Source organism: Archocentrus centrarchus, chromosome 7 (genome assembly GCF_007364275.1).
Source record: "Archocentrus centrarchus isolate MPI-CPG fArcCen1 chromosome 7, fArcCen1, whole genome shotgun sequence".
Taxonomy (NCBI): Eukaryota; Metazoa; Chordata; class Actinopteri; order Cichliformes; family Cichlidae; genus Archocentrus; species Archocentrus centrarchus.
The window spans coordinates 26895888-26916059 of NC_044352.1; the positions used below are offsets into that span (position 1 = coordinate 26895888).

Genomic DNA, 20172 nt, shown 5'->3' on the forward strand with positions numbered 1-20172 from the left:
AGATCCATGGTGTGCATGAGATCAGTCTGACTTTGAACGTAAGTCGATGGCTCGTGTAAAGTCAGCGCGAAAGCTTTTCTGCTGTCTGCTGCCTCTATTGATTTGTGACATCTTTATTATTGAGTTTTCCAGCCACACACTGTGTAGTTGTAGCAATCCACTCTTGTCCATAAAGTGCAAACAATGCTGGTGTGTTTATAATTAACTTAACTTTAACCACTTGTAATGTGGGTGGACGCTGCTATTTGTCTTTTTTCTCTGAGAAACAGGTTGCATAAAAAATAAGGTTGAAGTGACTATTTTCTGCTCATTTCATGAAAATCCACGTGAGCACAGGCATTTATGTCTGCCTTTATGACCTGGCACTCGGCATGTCAAGTTTGGTTTGATAAGTGAGATTAAATCTGAGCCTGTTGTGTTTGTTAGTGTGAGTGTGGCCTACCAGGGTGTGGATCAATACTGGTTAAATTCAGACATTTATCACCATCGTAAACCTCCTTGAATGCCTCACTGACTGTAGCAGGAGTGGTTTTCATATTATAACTTGTTTCTCCAACCAGGTTATAGCATAATACTGATTCTTTGTGATAATTAGATGGTCTCCCAATGTGCATATTCATAATTTTCACCTGACAGCTCCTCAGGGTCTTTCTTGGGTGCCTTGGCTGATTTTTATTGGGTTTGTTTAGCTCAAATTCAAGACAATTGTTCACCTGGAAGCACTAATGACCTCCCACTCTTTTTTTTTTTTGCAAGCATCACCAAAGATCTAGCTGGTTACTGTGTATGTGTGCATGTACAAACTGCAGGGTTTGTTTTTTGTTGTTGTTGTTTTTTACATCTGAGAAACAATCAAAAATATTCATGACATGAAACAGACAAAAAAAAAAAAAAAAAATCCTGACAGGCTTGTGTTGCTCTCCTGCCAACCACATGTCCATCGATATGAGGTAACGGTGTTTTGCCCTCCGGCTCTCCAAGCCAGTCATATGACTGAAAGCTATAAAAAGACAACAAAAGACTCTATAAGTGAGACCAATCAGTAAACATGAAACTATTTCTTTACCTTGGAAAAAAACAATTAGAGTAATTATTTTAAAAAAAAGTTTCAGCTGAAGGTGAGGGAGGGAGGAAGATCGTGTCCGCTTGGAATATTTCTGAGCTTTCAGCCAAATCACAGTCTTCACCAGCAGATAGTTTCCTCACCTGTAATAGGTATGGATCTGCTGATGTGTGAGCCCATCTGCTGTTCAACTGAATCAGTTCATGTTTCATGTTAATCCATCTCCATAACATTTAAGGAAAGCCTGTTGAAGGCTCTGGAAAAACATCAGATGTGAACAATGAATTGAGACTGAGGCGGTTTACACTGCGCACTCTGTATTTTTGTCATGCATTTAAAAAAAAACAAAAAAACAGTTCTGGCTTAATGTGAAAATGGCATATCCTGGATATAAGATTCCCAGAATTATATCTTCATAGTATGACAAAGCTGGTATTATTGTTCTGTGATACTGGCTTTCTCATCTGTGAAGGGTTGTGACTAATTCACTTGTAGCATGGTGGAAAGCCTTACCCAATCATCCAGTGCAGAGACAATGTCTAATGGGGCAGAATGGAGCTGTGGGTATCTGGAGCTCGCCTGAGCAGAGAAGAGGAACTCTAATGTAATCACACACTGACTGACTGCCTGAAAGAGATAGAAATAGAGGGATTATTATGTGATGACCCCAATGGTGGTATAGGGACTGGTTGTGCCTGGAGGGAAAAGTGACTTCAAGGGTTGCTGTGTTAAGAACTGTGATGGAGGGAGGGGAGGGGAGGAAAAAAGAGGTCAGAAAAGGCCAAAAAAAGAAGGAAAAGAAGGAAGGAATGACTGTAACTGTGTGACCTGACTTAGCAGAGCAGGCAGATGGGTCTGATGTTAAAAGGATGAAATATATGAGAGGTATCAGATGCTACAGGCAGCTAGAAGCTAGTAACAACTCTGACATTCAGCAGCAGCAAACATTTGTGGGTTTGTTAAATGTCAGCATGAAAGTGTGGAAAAAAATAAGGAGTTCTTTGTGCGCGCTGCCATGTGACACCAATGCTAGAAGCAGAACTATTAGAAGTGTTTGTTTTCACTGCAGAGGTTTTAGATCTAATCAGAAATTTTATAAGCAGGCGCTTATGTTGTCTTCAGCCATTTAAAAAAAAAAAGAAGTGACCACAGTAAAAGTGGCCCCGAGGATTGGTGTCTCTAAGCAGCCTTTAGACTGGTTTATTGCATTTTAGCTTCCACAAGTGGCCAGGTGAGAATGGATAGTTTAATATGGATATTGGAGCAAGACAATTTCCAATAGGGCTTTTAGTTTTCTCAGAGGAAATTTTTTATGAAATGTTGCACAACGCCAGATGGTATGTGACAGAGGCTACGAGCCATCATCAGAGTTTTAAATTAAAGCTCTATCGGTGATGGTATGAACGCTCCCTTAATTCAAAAATACCCAGTAATGATCTATTGAATCAGATGTGGGAGCATACTCTTGCTTTCTCAGAACTGATTTACTTTTGCCAGTTTTTGAGCTGATTTGAAGCAAAATGAACGAGGATGTGGAAAGAACATAAACTGTGACATGTGATCTGAAAAAAAAAAAAAAAGTGCGACTCTACGATTTTCATCGTAGAAAATGAGGGAAAAGTTAAAAATATGAAAGCATAATGAGCGTGAAAAGCACCATCCAGAAATACAGAGGTGAGATGAAGGCAGGAGGAGTGTGGAAAGACGAGTGAGTGGAGTTTGGAGAGTCAAAAGTAGAAACGTGATGGAAATGTATAAGGTGGTGTATAAGGAATAAGGGAGAGATGTTTGAGGTGTGGAGGAGAGACATGCTCAGTGGAATGGATGCCTGAGTGATCTCGTGTAAGGGAGATTTATCCTCGTCCCTTTAGATGATGGTAGAGGACACCAGTGGACCATTAAAGACTGCACGGTTTCATCAGGAAAGCATGATGACCACACCGTGGGTTTTAGTCTGCTGAAGAATCTATTAACAGATAAAGAGGCTCTGAGATTTTATGCTTTTATTTAGAGCAGTTAATTACATGAATGCTGGTGGTTTGGATCCTTGTTCAAGGACAGTGCAGATGTACGTGGACGCTCATTGGTTTTTATCGTGCTAGCACTATTTGTATATGGGAGACGTTCTATTAAACAGCTTTCTCTGAGCTGTGACCTCAGTATATAGGTTTGCAAAAGGCGCTGCTAGATCTCAGCAGTTCAGAGCTTGTCTCGGGCAGAATATCTCCATTAAACGCAAAGTGTACTTTGAATTAGATGCAGAGAAGATTGTATTGTAAGATATCACTAACCATGATGTAACCACATAAAAATACACAGTATGTAATTAAAGTTTATTATGAAACACAGAAAACATAACAGTAAAGGATAATAGATGGAATATGTAGACTGAGGTAATTGCCACCATATCTGCCTCCTCTAGACAAAGAATAAAGAACCAGCGTGGCTCTGATCTGCTCAGTGGATGCACCTTCCTGAAACCGTTCTTTAAGCTTTGTGGGCTGGACTTCAAAAACATCTCAGATGGTCCCTCCTTGAAGCGGCACAGTTTGCCAGGACGTGAAATTGCCTGCCGTAGCTTTAAATATGAAAAGGATCCTTTGAAGGTGTCCTCTTGTCAAGGTCAGTTTACTGCAGGTTTGTCCTCTCGTACAGAACGGAGCATAGCCCCTCCTGAATGCACGGATTCAGCTGCGTTTCACTGATCGTCCTGTGTCGTCGGGGTTAGCTGTTAGCACTGATATTGCAGGGAATTATGACATTGCTGCAGTGCACAAGGCCAGACCATCAGTGTTTAAATGGCTAATATTCACTCTGTTATGGCTCATTAACCTGAACCCTAAAGCTTGGTGCAGGGAAGTGCTTTCTGTCTCAAAGGCAGTCTTATTATATGAGCGTCCAGACTGAGGAGGCAGCTGTGTGTAAATGCTGATGTCAAAATGTATAAAACTTAACTAAAACCTGTTGAGGAGTCATCACTTATTAATTATTTCAGACTTATTATAAATGGCCTGATGGCCTACTTCTAAATTAGGCTCTGGATGCTCCCTTAAATAGACTTTTTCACAATTAGTGGGAGGAAAAAAAAATATTGCCCACAGCAAAGCTACAAGCCTGGACTTAAACCATATGTGATGATAATTAGACAGAGAGTGGACTGTTAAAGTCCCACTGCTGGTTTCTGACAGTGTAATGTTTATGTGAGGATGCTGCTGGGCACAACAGAGAGGAGACAAATGCATGCTGCCACTGTGAGACTTACTAGGAAAGAAATCTATGGGAGAACGATGCTACACCGAAGATTGGGGCTGACCTGCCCCTGACCCCAAGAGCCAATTTACAGCCAACCCAGAATACAAGTCAATCGTGTAGTTGCACTGATACAAGCACACAGCTGAGGTTCACAGCACTTTCAGCTGTGTAGTGGCAGACATATCTACACGCTGTAGGTAAGTTAGGCAAAATGTAGGTGAGTGCACTGATTGTTTCTCTCAGCTTACTGCACAGATAATGTGAACTAGCATGGCGTTTGTTCAAATGATGATATGCTGGGAACACTTAGACACACTGGTAGTTTCAGTACTCGGGTTTAAGCCATGAATGAAGCCATATTGTGTAACTTTACACATTTGTAGTAGAAGCATAATGTTTGGGGACAAAAGCCAAACTTTTCTAATTGTCTTAAACATATTTGATATTTGGTGATTCTACACACTGTTACATTTGAAATAAATTCACTCATTAGGCTGGAGATTTAGTCTTCTTAGCACCAAGTAACCATCCAGAGGCATTACCAAGATGGCTACTGAGTGTCACGACTCAGACTTCGAGACCTAAAGTCTCTGGGTGCTGTGTAATCCTAAAAATAAAATGCCATGGGGATAAACAGCCCAGTACAGGGACAAAAGTAAAAAGCTTGGAGGGCTGCTGTAACTGTGAGGCATTAGACATTCTTGGAATGTCTAAAACTTTCCAAGAATGTCACTTTTAGTGGAAAATAATGGTCAAGATTTCATCGAGTCCAAATCCGATCTCCAAAAAGTGCTGAAATTGTCCCAGACATATAGGCTGCGTCTTCACCCCTGACGTCCCAAAAAGATCTCACACCATTGGATTTCTGTTTCATGCTTTTATGTTTTTATTAGCCCTTTGGGGGCTTAGTGAACAGAACATGAAGCCAGAATGACAGTTGGATCCCGGTTAAACTGGCTGCACAGACAGTGCAGCTGGTGTCAGGATTTCCAAGCTTTTGGTGGTAATTTCCCTCCCTGCGTTATCTTTGGGTGCTTTGAACAATCTGGCGATTGCCTCTGCAGTTTGCAGGGGGTTGAGTAAGGCGCGTTCGTGTTGTTCTGTCAAACGAAGGTCAAAAATGACTTTCTTCCCAGTTGGCCCCCAGTGTAGATTTGATCGGCGCGGTGAAGCAGAACTAAGTGGTTCAGCGTGAGTGTGTATATGTGTGCGTGCGTGTTTTCCTCTCCTGGGTGCGAATCTCTGCCAGAGGCTTCACCGGTGTAATTTATTGCAGCAGAGAAGGAGAAAGACACACTGGCCCTTAAATGTAACAAGTTGGTGGAAGACTTTGGTATGAAGAAGCGTCCATTTATACAAGATTGAACAGGTGTTTGTGGTTCAATGAATGGCTAAAAAATCCTTTGTTCTTCATCAGGCCCTAACTGGAAAATATTGGGATCAGAAATAGATAGATTGAGGTGTTACGATATACCGGTAGACTTTCTTGTGGACATTATATTCTAGTTGTAACCACCACTTTGTGAGACCTGGTTTACATTATGGTACAGTCACACCTGAAAAACAGTGTTTGGAGACCGCAGCATGACCAAAATTATTGCGACCGTGTGTAACAAACATGCAGACTTGTTGCCTTTTGAAATGGTTGCTTCGAAGACGCGGACCAGGTCTGCGACCGCTTGCAGTCAGTTGCCATCTTCAGAGCGACTTTGGTGCATCAAGACGGTGATAAAACAGCAATAAGATGGAGTCTGCTACCAGTGGCAATTACATACATCTGTTTGTGATAATACAGCAGTTAACGGTGATAAATCAGGAAAAGTCATAAATCTGTTGCTGTCTACATGCATTCAGAGTCACCCCGTAGATCTGAAATAGAAATTCAAATGCAAAATGACATAGACGGTTGGCAGCCTTGTTGTTGTATAGGAATATAATCAGAACACAACCAGCTGGCAACCAGTTGGTTGAAGATGTAGCACCTTTTACCTCAGGGCAACTAGTTCAGCTGACCAGCTGCAACTACTTACAGTCAGTTGTGGAATGCAAAAAGAGTCAGTGCAATCCTTGAGAGACCACTGATTTTTATTTATTTATTTTTTTTTATGTCGCAAGGAGGTTGCATCCTATTTTTACTCTGACTGTAACTGAGCCATAACCCTGATATCAAATCTTGATCTGCAAAACACCACAATAAAGAAATTACTGACTGAAAGTTTTAAAAAAAAATAAGAGATATTCTAATATTAATGTGATTGTGAATTATATTGCAGTGTAGTGAAGATCTGATAATGTCACAGAACTAATTTGATCATAATTTGTTCTTGTACTCCATAACACTTGCCTCTCCTACTCTGCTCTTTCTGTTCTCTCCGTCCTTTTTCCTCCCTGCCTTCATTTTCCTTTCTTCTGTCCCTCTGCTTCTAATTTATGAAGCACTAAAGTTTAATGTCCCATGGGCAAAATCTGCTTTGCAGACAGTAACAGCCATACAATAAAAACAAAACGGCTCCACATGATGCCCTTCTTGTTCATTAGAGTTGCTTATCTGCTATTGAGGGTGTTGGTCACTCTCAACATATCCCATCCCCTTGTAGCAGGGCAGCGGGTCGATAAACTGTGTTAAAAGCACATTAAACTCGTCCTCTAACTCAGAGCTAATGTCTGAATGCCCGTGTTTGTTTGGGTGTGGTTGTGTGCATCTGTGCGAGTTACATTAGCCACAATAATCAGGCCACAGGAGCCTGCAACTGAGTTGAATCAGCTCATACTGTGCCATTTAAAGATTCCTTATTAGCTGCTAATGTTTGTGATGTAATTATAAATGCCCCATCAGTTAATAATGATGACTGATGTGGAGGTCAGGAACTAGATTGTAGACCTGCACACGGCTGACCATGAGTAGGAAGCTTGGTGGCAAGGTGACAACTGTTGCTGCAATTAGTCAGAAATGGAAGAAATATAAAATGACCTTTATTCGCCCTCGGTCTGGTGCACCATGCGACGTCTCTGATGGTAACGAGGAAGGTGTTGGATCACCCCAAATTTACACGGGAGGAGCTTGTTAATGATCTGAAGGCAGTTGGGACCACAGCCACCAAGAACATCATTGGTAACACACTACACCAGGGGTGGCCAACTCCAGGCCTTAAGAGCCGGTGTCCTGCAGGTTTTTAGATGTGTTCCTGATCCAACACACCTGAATCACATATAGAAGTCATTAGCAGGAATCTGGAGAACTTGACTGCATACTGAGGAGGTAATTCAACCATTTGATTCAGGTGTGTTGGATCAGGGACACATCTAAAACCTGCAGGACAGGGGCTCTCGAGGCCTGGAGTTGGCCACCCCTGCACTACACCACTTTATAACAGTGCATCTACCTCAATCCATTAGGAATGAGATCTAACTTTAAGATCAGTTTACTGGATACAAAACATGCATGGTATTGGCACTACAAAGTTCTCTACATTCACTTTTTTTTTCTTTTCATAAGCAGTTATTACTGGTGGACAAGACAGGGTCACAACATCTCTTTCTCCTCAGAAAGTGAGGCTAAGGCTCCAGTCAGCCTGTCATATCCTTTTTGATTTCCTGTCACAGCAACTGATTGCCAGGATTTATGGGACTCCGATGGAAGGAGAGATAAGAAAAAAGGATGAGGGGAATAAATCCTGAGGATGGAAGAGGAGTGTTGTGTTCAATGTCTGTCGACAAACAGGAAATTTCTGACAGTTTATGGATGATGTATTTCAGCTGCTATGAAAGCAGCAGTGCTCATTCATTAGGCGTGCGCTCAATTATCAGGATGTTAAATAAATCTAATAAAATCATCAGTCTAACCCAGACAAACACCGGGGACAGGTTATTTAAGGCTTAAGGCACAGATATCTTCTTGAATGTCAAATAAAATTATGACTCGAGTGCAAGAGGTCAACAGTAGAAGGCATTAAATCCACTTGTTGGACTTGTTTCCCTTTCTGTGCTGGAAAGCAGCTCGGTGACACAGAAAACAGAAGCTATCATTGTATTCATTTCATATGAAAAATAAATCTTGAATATTAAATACATGCTTACTTGTTAGCAAAATTAAAACATGCATCTGTAAATTTGGACCTTTACAATAACTCAAAATTGATTTCACAGTCGCCAAAGGCTGTTGATCTCTTTTTTGTACTGATACTACCTTTATGCCTGCGGGTGGTGCCTGGGTTTGGTCTTTGTCGCCGTGTTTGAACTGTCAGACACACCTAAAGGTCACCAGAGCCCTGACATGTCCGTCAGAGTCAGGCTTTGTTCTGCTGTCAGTGAGATCAAACAGCCTGTTATTATTCAAAGCACAAAGGGCTTCACCTAATCTGCTTTTATGAACCTCACAATGGCTTCCTGTGGGCTTCTCCTCTGGGACGGGCACATTGTTAAATAGAATTATTTTTCATTTTTCTTCCACATGTATGATGCATACACTTTGCGTGTTTAAAAATTTACATGACGGTTAAAATCGAAACGTCAGCGGTGAAATATTATGTCCTTGCTGTAATTTTCATTTAATATTTGCACTTTGTTTTTCATCTTTATGTTGAAGAAAAAGGGAACATCGCCCTCACTGATGGAGTTCATGCTGCCAATTACTGGACAACCGAGTCAGCCTGTCAGACACGCTTCACTTCACTCTTGCACACACACATACATACAGTACATACTCAGGCCGTTAGCTAGCACTGCGTGTGTGTGTGTGTGTGTGTGTGTGTCAGGTGTCAAACTGCACATGACAAGATATCCTGACTAATTAAACATGTGAAACACACTTATCAGGAAGCCGCCGGCCATATGGAAATCATATGTATGTGTTACTGCTATAGTTTGTGGTCCTCCTTTCTATTTAAAATATTAACAAATACATTCTTATCTTATTTGCAAATAGGCCAATATCAGCCAAATAGGGGGCTTTATAACAGTGCATCTGTACTAATAAAACTACACTTATCACTACTGAGATCCCAAACAGCTTCCCAAGAACCTTTGTGTCGTCCTTGTGCCTAAAATACAAGTAGCTCAACATGTGTACTACTAGACCAGAGTTTGCAAAGTGAAAAATTGCTCCAACTTAATAATCCTGCAGTAATGATCCTTTTAAGATTTATGACACTTACGCTTTAAAAGCACAACTTTACTTTCTTCCTTTGCTTCCTTGTCACCACAATCTGACTTTCTACCCGATGCTAATCTTGGTGATAAGATGCACAAGGTTAACTTTGGGTTTTACCTCCACTCCCTGTCTAAAATATAAACTGTGAGGCAGAGGGGCAGGCTGCAGGAGAGCGGAGAGGTGTTAACTGCAGATGATGCGCTCTATTTATAGGATCTAACTGGGTGCTGTTTTATGCTTTGCTGTCACGCGCACCAGATGGACACCCTGTGTGTTGGTGAAGGAGCTTGTGTACGTGTGTGTCTTTGTGTTCTCGTTCACATATGGTTTCTCTCTGTGACTCTGAGGTAGCACTTGCTGTCAGATCAGGTGCCTGCAACTGAGAAAAGGGAGAGGGAGGGCGAGATGATGTTTAATGCTTGTTTAACCAGACAAGATGGCAAACACATGAGGATGAAAAACAGCTTAAGCCTGCTCTTACAGCGGCTTTCAGAACAAAATAGAACGGCAACCTCTGTGCGACTAGGAAAACAACATTGGTGGTTGCATTGACTGATTGCAAGTAGTTGCAGCTGGTCAGCTGAACTGGTTGCCCTGGGTTTAAGGCTGCAACACCCTCAACCTCTTGGTGACCACTTTCAATCACAAAATGATTGTACAGGTCGCCTGGGGGGAGGCAGTCTGTCTCCAAACAGTATATATATCAAACACCAGACCTATCAAACTTTAATCAGTTACTTGCAGTCAGCTACTAAACATAAGCCAAGGGGTTTTCCACGCTGCTGCCGGTGCTACATAATGAATCTTGTACGTGATAGTTTCACTCCTCTCCTCCTCATTTGTACAGTCATTTTTAATGATGTCCAAATATATGAGAAAGCAAGGACGAATTTGATGAAAAAATTATTGCGAGGAAAAAAGAGGCATGGCAGGGAAACACTTTACAGCCTGCAATAAGATGCTCATAATTTTGTCTTATTTCCCTTATGCAATTGTTATGGCTCTGGAATTACAGTGAGAAATACTGAACAGTGTCATATTGTTCTTATTATACCAGTAAATCTTGTATGAGGATGTACTAAATGCTTTATAGCAGCAGTTTACCAATTTATCCTTTTCTTTGGGCCACTACTGATGGTCCATCATCGTCATCATACCACAGTTTTTATATTCTTACATGATATGTAGATGGAATTTGCTGTATTATTTATGTGAAATGTGTTGACTTGACAAGAGAGGCATTAATATGTTTTCTTTCTCTGCTGTCATTAACAAAGAGCTTACTACATGACAACGAATAAACAGGAGAATGGCGGTAAGAGAGGCAGCTGTAGTTGGCCATCAGTCACGGTTTGGTTTGGAGAGGTGACGCTGTCGAAAGCATTTTAAGTGTAGGGGCTTCCTGTACTTTCTTTGTTTATGATTTGTTTGGAAACACCTTCTTTCCTCTCCTCCTCCCCCTATACTGCCCCCCCCCCCATCTTTCCCTCCTTCTTCTGACCCTCTTATCATTCATCCTGCCCTCCGTCCTCTTCACCCCTCCCACATTTACTTCTCCCCCTTCCTTCCTCTTCTTCGTCTCTCTGTCTTTTCACTAATGTGGTGCCAACGGGGTGCCTTAGCGACAGGCTGCAAAAGCCATCGCCAAGGCAACATATTATGGTCTGTGGTTGCTGAGGCGTTTGTCGGGAGGCGGGGGGGATGTAAATGGATGCTGCATCCTGAGCTTCCCGGATTTGCTTTTCAGAGAAGAGGAGGTCAGACAATCAAATATTAAAAGTGTGATGTTGATGATGCATCTGTCTCAATGTCTTACTTAATTCTGACATTACTGTGGACTCTTTCTGCCAAAAGCACAAAGTAAGTACACTCAAATACAGTTTGGTATCAATACACTGAAGAAAACTGCTTACAGTAAGGATACAAAAATTAAAATATAATGCCAACCAATCAGCTGACTTAGATATATTTCTTATGGTAAGAAACTGTCATTCTAGATTGCAGTGGACACACTGCAGGTGACGGTAATATACCAGGTGAATTTGGACTTTACAACTACGGCTCCTTTGTGTTTTCATAGATATAACAGTTTCTTGATATGTGCTAATCAAATCTCATCCAGAAAATGTCCCACTATTCCAAAGGGAAGTAGCAAACAAAGAGTACAACAGGAAATGGAAAACAAATCCCTGAGGCCCATATTTGGGGCTTGTGATTGGCACACAGTTTAACTGAATAATATTGGTTGTATTGATTGATAATAAATGTAATAAGGAAACTTTGAAGGCATTAGGACCCTGTGGACACATTGAGAGAAGGAAGGAAGGAGGTGAGAGAGGTATTTGGCATTAAGGTTTGATTTCTACCACACACACACACACACACACACACACACCAGTCCTCTTAGGCTGTGCAGACGTTGCTTTGTTCAGCTTCCAGCACTACCAGGCACACTCATAAAAACGCACAAATCCGTTCACTCACACATGTAGTGGACTGGAGTTAATACTGTACACATCCATGTTGCAGCTAAACACACATAGGCAGAATACGCACACCGTACACATATGAATAATTCAGATCAATACTTGAAGGGTGTTCATTTGCGCAAGGTCACCTACTAACACACTGCCTTAATAAGCAGTGTCTGGAGGCACACATGCACACACACACTGACAGATATACACATAAGCTTTTCTGTAATGAAAGTGGCTGGAAGTCAGCGGTGGTTCTAGTAACAAAGACCTGCAAATCCTCCCTGCTCTGCCCCTCCTTCCCCATCCTCTCCTCTCCTCTCCTCTCCTCTCCTCTCCTTATCTTCCTTGATTCTTGATCCTTTGTTTGCCTAGTGTGTGTGTATGTGTGTGTGTTTGTCTGTGAAGAGCCAAAGTAAACTGAAGAGAAGGAGGCTGGCTCTCTTTTCTATACAGTCTGGTGTTGCAGAGTATCATATCCATCCTCTATCTGTTTTGCAGCTCTTTGTTGCTCTGCTAATGCTATGCTAATGCAATGCTAATAGACCATTCACTCTATTGGCTTAAGCTACGCTGATACACACACAGGCGGATGTGAGCTGAATCACTCTTGTGTTACATCATGTCAGCCTTAATTTGCACAGTGAAGTACGACAACAGATATGGTGGGAACATTTTAAGACAAGACCCGACTGCGCTTTGAAGTAATAATATTTAAAAGCAACAAGACTCTCAGCTCTTGCAGCTGGGGAGTCCTCACATCATCCTCCAGCAGTTGGAGGAGTGTGTGTCGGCTCGGCTTCAGGTTATTTACCAGAAAACATTGACTTATGCACAACAGGGTTGGATCATTTTAATTTTCGTCAAACCTGCTGTGGATTAATTAACACTAGTGTTTGACTAAACAATTAATCGGCAGAGGGGATGGAAGGATGTGTGCATTCAGTTGTGGTTAAGCTGTATTGCGACATACTGACAGATGTGCTCATTCTTTTTGTGAGGAGACAGTGTTACCTGTTTTCTACCAACACAAGCCGGTGCCGGTGCTGGTGCCAAGCCAGCTTTGGTGCCTTTTGAGAACCAGTCCAGCAGGATTTTGGGGTCATTTTTGTGGGAAGAGAAATCATGGATAGCAGAATCTTTTGGTTGAATCTGTCAAGAGTTTTCAGTAGCCACTCTCATAAGCCACTGATGGCCAATTTCAGATATATATTTTTTTGCCACTGGCACATGGAACAGGATCTTGACGGAGAACTGGCACCACCAGTGGAAACGGTTACGTGTCAGAGCCTTCACAGAACCCTTGCTTCTCAGGAGAAGATAAAATACAGGTAAATACACCTGTAAACACAGGTGGTCACATTTTAGGCCATAAAAAACTGTTGATTTACAAGCAACCGTGGCTTCCTGTTGTTTTCTATACACCACACCGGACACTTTATTAGGTACAAACAACACAGCAGTCAGAAAGAGCTTCAGCGTGTTATCTTGCTTTAATTATTCTAGTGCATGTTTCGTAGACACCAGATGGGGGAAAAAAAATACAAAAACAAAAAAAAATGTTATCTGTATCATTCTGTCTCAGTCAGTCTGCCGGGGTCATGACCCCTTCTCCCAGACTTCCTGAAGCATCAGACAGAAACGGTTAGATTAATAGTTTTCAGTCAGCACGTCTGTTCCTCCTCCACATTTCTCTGTATCTCTATGAAGGTGATGCAGTCGCCTCGGCTTTCCTTCTTCACTGTGATGGTATCAGGCTGCTCATTCACATACAGCACTCATTCATCAGCTGCTCCTCTATTTAGCTTTTTTATTTAGTTTTCCTCATTTCATCTCTTTCCCTTCATCCTCGAGCCTTCCCTGAAATACTTTGAAAGCAGAACATAACTGACTACAACCAGAGATAGCGTGCTGTGTCTGTGTGTGCGTGTGTCTGTGTGTGCATGGTAGAGAAAGGGACCTTTGTTTTACATTTGACCAGAAAGTCCACAATGACGTCAGCTAATTGCTAGATTTCTGAACTGAAATGGTTTGCGAGTTTTTCCCCAGGAATCATTTCCTGATTACGTCATGCAACAAAAATTACATCTTGAAAATTAATGTCGTTATTGGACCGCTTGTTTGCGTTAAGCGGATCCTTGAGTTTCTGCTGTTAATGTGCCAGTTTGATAGGTTTGGAAAACTCATTCATCCTTGAACGCGCCGGCTTTCCACTGATATTTTTCCTTTCCTTCCCTTCACTGTCCATGTTTTTCTTTGTGAGAGTGTGAAATTCCCTGACAGGGTAAGGTGGTGGGAGCCACAATGCGCTTTTTGCATGAAAGATGAGTGGTTTAGTTCAATTATTTTTGTCAATATTGTTCAGTTGGGTATTTTATAGCTGCAGTCTCACTTGGTTTTGTATGATCAGGAGCTTTTGGTTCTAACAAATGAATATTGCATTATAGCAAACAATACTGGCACAGTTTGTTGTCCTCATGGCTACTTGTAGCTCTACGGCATTTTGGAAATGACCGAATGTGATGAAATGAACGAACAAGTTTGGTTTTCTTCCTGTTTTCAGCATCAAATTCAGATCCTGAAATTGCTCCTTAAGGCTAGAATAGCTACTATGAAAGGTTTTATCACTTCAATTACAAATCATCCGTACTTTGAAGTTGGGTGCAGCATTTTCAGATGCCTGTACCTTTATTTATTTTTCTTCTGTTTCAGGCAGAAGTCCTTTTTCCCCTTAATTTCTTACTTGAGTTGTGAAATCTGTGTGCAGGATTTTTTTTTTTATAGTAGATCCCTCTGTTTGGTGAGATCTCGCCACTTTGGAGAGGTCTGAAAAGGTCGAGCTCAGTCAAGCCTTTACTAAACCCCACAAATCTGATCCCGCAACTGATCTCAAGGTTTCTCTTTAGGATTCTTCTCTTTACATCTGCTGAGACCTCAAGGCCAGCCAGGCTTCTTTTACTTAATATAGGAGGTGGTACAGGACCTCACTGTGTTCCCGTATCTAAAAAGAAGTGTAAACATGTAAAGGAGTATTAAATAAACACCTCTCTGTAGGAGTTGGGCATCAATACTACTAGTCAACAGAATCTTTGGTACCAAGATATGTGACAGTAAATATATTATGCCTCTACTCTTTTATTGTCAAAGTAAAAAAATAAATAGAGAAAATCTTTAGGTTTGCTTTATTTCTGGTCCTCTGTCGGAGTTCATGGACCTAACCGCAGCAGACAAAGTGGGTTCATGCTTCAAGCGCTCACAGCAAATGATCTTATTATTTCCTAATTTCGGACTAGCAGGGTGTTGTAATGTTTTCATGAAATGTGAGTTAAGAGTGCGAGAGGCACTGCAAAGTGTGGAGAAACAGCGCGAGTGTGTAGTAATGAGCTGAGCAGACTGGGGATTGGGAAAACACTGGTGCTGCTTTCGTGTTATCTGTTCTTCTCCGTTGTGCTCGGAGCAGCTTTGCTCTGTCTGCAGACAGCTGGGAAAAGCTGCTTAGTGCTGCCGTTGCATCCTAGGAAGTGGGTAAAAGCATTTTTCAAGTATAAATACGATGTTAGGACGTGTTCGCAACATCACAAGCAAGCATTTGTGTTTTTGTGTTGACGGTATTAGATTGTTTTAGTCAATAAACGGCAAGATTTGAGCAGGATGTGTTAATTTAGCTTGTTTAAGAATGCGAGGGGGTTTTTGTTCCCAAAGCAGAATGATAAAAAACAAGATTAATTACCTTTCAACCCTCATTAATGAGCCAATTTAATGATTTCTAGCAGCTACCTCTGCTGATTTGTGTTTTGTTAGCACTAGGAGGGATAGTGCTTTCTAATTATCTCCTCCTCTCCCACTTGTCACTCTTCCATTTCTCTCTACCACCATCCATTCTTATCTTACACACACACACACACACACAGAAACACGCATAACCCAGGTTATGCAACCCATTGTGTGCTGTGCTGTGGCCAGTCTTTGTTCCTGGGTGGTGATGATGAGATGCGAGTGTCCTGTTCTTTCATGCTGAGACTGCTCCTTTGCCTGCAACAGAGAGAGAGAGAGAGTCTGTTGCTTCATCCACTTCAAATAAATCAATTATCCTTCCAGAAACCCGCACACTCCCCATCTGCACCCACAAACACACGCATCAGATTTGTACCTTCAGAGGAAATTATTGGCAGTAGTGCGTCAACGACTGAAGGATGTAAAGATAAAGTTCAGCTCCTGTCCTTACAGTCCATTTCGTGGCAGAGGTCCTTTCCTCTCTGCTGCGTCACGCTCAGGGTTTCATGCCTGGTTGGTTCAGGTGAGTCTGTACACCGAAAGCAAATCTGATTTCTTTGCAGCATCCTCTCTCTCTCGCTCCCATTCTCAGGCAGCGGTGTCATCTATTCTCAGTTAACCTGTGTGACGGGCCATAACCTGACTAGGCTGTTAAAACCATTTTCACAGAAACCCTGTCAGCACCCTGTTCCCAAAAAGAAAAGAAAAAAAGAAAAAAGTTTGTTTTTTTTTCTCTCTCTCTCTCTTCAGTCTGTCAACCACTTAGCAACAGTAACATCTCAATAAAGCAGTTTTGAATATGTTTATTAGTGTTGCTATTTTTGTTATTTTGGGGCTTCATATTGCAGCAGTGTGTTTTTTGTTTTTTTTTCTTTGCTGTTTCAGCAAACTTTATAGACATATATTTTTGCTGCTGCCAGTCATCATTTTGGGGTATTTAATTCTCACTCGCTCCCATTTTGCAGATTTGTCCGCTTGCAGATGTCACCGTTGCCACGTCATGAATTGCAGCATTGGTTTGTTGAGTTTCATCATGCTTCTTAGGTTTGGCTGTCCTTCTTCAGCTAGCATTTTTAACACTTTTTACACAGCCCTCTTCCAGATTTTCCTAACTTTCCTCAGGGTGTTTGTCTTAGTGTGTTTGATCCCGCCCTGCTGCAGCAGCGTATGTCATGGCTGGATGAGCTGTAGATCAGATTGGATTAGAAGGAGAAGAGTTTACACTGCTGTGACTCTTCATCCATGACAGAGGAATGACAACGTATCTCTTTTTTTTTTTTTTTCTTCCTCTGCCACTGTTGTTGCTTTCTGTCTCCTTGTCATTGGCCATCTCTTCCTCTTTCCCTCTCTGTGCTGATCTGTTTCCCTTCATCCACGAGTTCAGTCAGGCAATATTGTCTGACTTTGAAAATCCATCTATTTGCTCCTTTTTCTGCCGCTCTCTGCTCTTGTCATCATTTCCCTCTCCTTTTTTGTGACTCTCTCCATCTCCCCTTTCATCAGCATTTCTGCTGCAGAGAATCAACAGTGGGGTCATTGTAAAATAAATCCTGACACAACCTTTGCTGCTGCTGCTGGAAAAGCAGAGGCAGCAGTCAGACGCTGTTAAATATGTTATCAGACTACATGGAAGTTGACTTGTTACCATATCTGCGGCGTAACCGTAGACTTACAGGCTGGGAAACATGAGAACCAGGCTCTGGTCACAGTGTGTGTGCGTTTACATAAAATAATAATGAACATTTCAAAGCATGCTTATGTCATAGTGAAGATTAGGCATGCACATCAAATTAACCAGCTTCCCGGGAATAGGAATAGAAATATGTTAGGTTGTCTCTTTATATTGAAGCGTAATGATGATTATATTTGAGGTATTTCTTACTGTCTTGGTTAATGTTAATGGCATTGCAGCAGTGATCAGTGGAAAGATATATTCACTATATTTAAAGGGGTTGCTAAAATCATCATCCATTTTCCCAGCTTCAGGCAGCCGGTTCCCCTTTTAGCTGTTAAACCGACAGTTTGGTCAGCTCTATGCTGGCTGATACAAATTGCAATGAGAGGAACCTGCAAGCATTCGACACACTGTGTCAGCATTTTGTTCTCCGGTCTGTTCGGGCAGCTAATTGTCAGTTTATTCTGCTATTTTCTGTTTTCCATTATGCAATGTCAGAGTCAGAGGATCGCACAATCCACAGTGTCCGGTGTCAGAGTCGAGTAAAGCAGGTTTAAACGAGTCAGTTTGAAACAGGGAAATGACAGATATGCAGACAGGAAATGCACTCAAATAAATAATAAAAAAAAATATATCTTTATTCCATGTAGCAGCTTTAGCTTCACTCTAGCATTTTTGCACACACTGGCTGGCCCACAGTTACACTGTGACACTGTATATTTATTAGGTTGTTCCATGAAGTCACTACCCACTGGAATGGAGCAGATGTATTGGAACACATCTATGCTTTCCATGCTTCTGTAATCGATGATGTGTTAATAGCATTTGATGTTTCTAATATCAATATGTCACTTTGCCTCTCACGTAGGCACAGCAAGCCTTTTAATCTGTCCGAAATAAAAGAAATCCACATCAGAAAACAGCCAGAAGCCGGCTTTAAGTGGCCATTTACAGAACTGCACTTTTTAGCACTTTCCGAATGGCTTCACTTTCCGACCCTGGAGATTGCTGCCCACCTTTCCCCAGAAAGGGTCTTAGGAGGCATTCATTTACTGCATTTTCAGTTCTAATGACAATTTGCCAGACCAAGCAACGTTCGCTCTTGCTGCCAATTCAGGGATTGCAGTGAATGCTGCCCAGCTGAAAACCTGATCCAACTGTTCCTATAGCCAGAATCAATGGTTCCATTATCAGGCAGGCCTATTGATCAGTGACTTTAGAGCTTTTAACAGACTGTTTGCACCCGATAAACTGGTTATAAAACAGGCTGGGAGAGTAAAGGTGAACAGGGAAAGATGGAAAAACTAAATGTCAGGAAATAACCCAAAGAATGATGAGTGGAGGGGAGGAAGAATGGAAGAGCAGAGAGGATGAAGAGAGGGATGGAGATGCCAGACAAATAAGTAAATGTCTTTCAGACTGATGCTGCACTACAACACAGCTGCTTGTAAGATGAAATATTTTGAAGTTTCCTCTGTGCTTGATAGTGCCAGTGCAGCATTTTAATAATTCACTTAAAACATGGTCATTTTGGGGAAATTAAAAATTATATTGTAGATGTAAAAAAACATACCCAAGTTGTAGCATTTATTAATATATCTACATCATCCTTTATCACCGTTTTCTTCCGTTCATCCCTCCTTTTCTTCCTTTTGTTGTCGGTGTTTCTCATTGCGGAGAGTAGCTTGTTTCCATGGAAACGGACTGAGCCAGATGAGGTTCGCTGCTCGCACTGCAGCGTCTGTCCTGTGTGTGTGTGTGTGTGTGCGTGTGTGTGTGATGATTGGTGTTGGCTGTAAAGAGAGGGAAGAAAGATGATTTATGATAGTCTGATGCACTGGGAAGATACTTGGATGAACAGAGGATGGTGTGTGTGTGTGTGTGTGTGTGTGTGTGTGTGTGTGTGTGTGTGTGTGTGTGTGTGTGTGTGTGTGCGCGCCTCTTTATTCTAGCACTTCTACCTCCACCTCACAGCTGTAATTCCACGCTCTTATCAGCATTGATTCAAATCACCACTGGAATGATATACATCACCAGTGCAATGACATCCAGAGCTTAGCCCGAGTGGGAGAGGAAGTGTGCCATATGAAAAAGTGTGTTTGTAATTTCATATTTGTGTGTGTGTGTGTGTGTGGCTTGTAAGGCTGTGGAATTAGGTTCATATGTCTCGTGGTTTCAGTGGCAGATTAAGGCTCAGACTCGCTGCTTTACATATAATATTGTACAGCTGTTCAAACAAAGATGGTCTGGATATTGTGCTATGAAATTAATTACAGGCACACATCAAGCACAGATGAATAATTAAATTATTATTATTATTATTATTATTATTATTATTATTATTATTATTATTATTTTGGGTGGAATGGAGGGGGGGTGGGTGTGGAGATGCAAATTCGGGCCCAAATAGGAATATTTGCCTTGCAGTACACACATTGTTGCCAATGTGTCCAGTGTGTCATCATTTCTGTACTTTAATGTTTTTGCAGCCATACTGTTGTTGTGGAGGGAAAACTGTCCATAGAGACCAAAGCTGTTTTTTTTGCACTATGCTTTAAATGTAATTTTTAATATTCTACGGGGATTAATAGTCTCGGGTAGCCACTCCAGGAACAGCAGTTTTTGGCTCTTAGACCGCTGGAAGTTGCCTTGTATCATGTGTATCATTAGAGTCCTCCAGCTTAAACAAACAGGAGTTAATGTGGTGATTCGTGAATGTAATGCTGGCAGTCAAACTCGGTTACCTTTGGTCAGAGCTGAGGAAGTGTTTTTTTTCCAGTCTTTA

The 20172-nt window shown here is 41.6% G+C and overlaps 1 protein-coding gene across 1 annotated transcript in view; it reads left to right on the top strand.

The window, feature by feature from the left end:
- The window catches only part of mtcl2 (microtubule crosslinking factor 2), an 85566-nt gene that overhangs the window by 35792 nt on the left and 29602 nt on the right, over positions 1-20172 (top strand). The gene's annotated exons all lie outside the window — the stretch shown is intronic.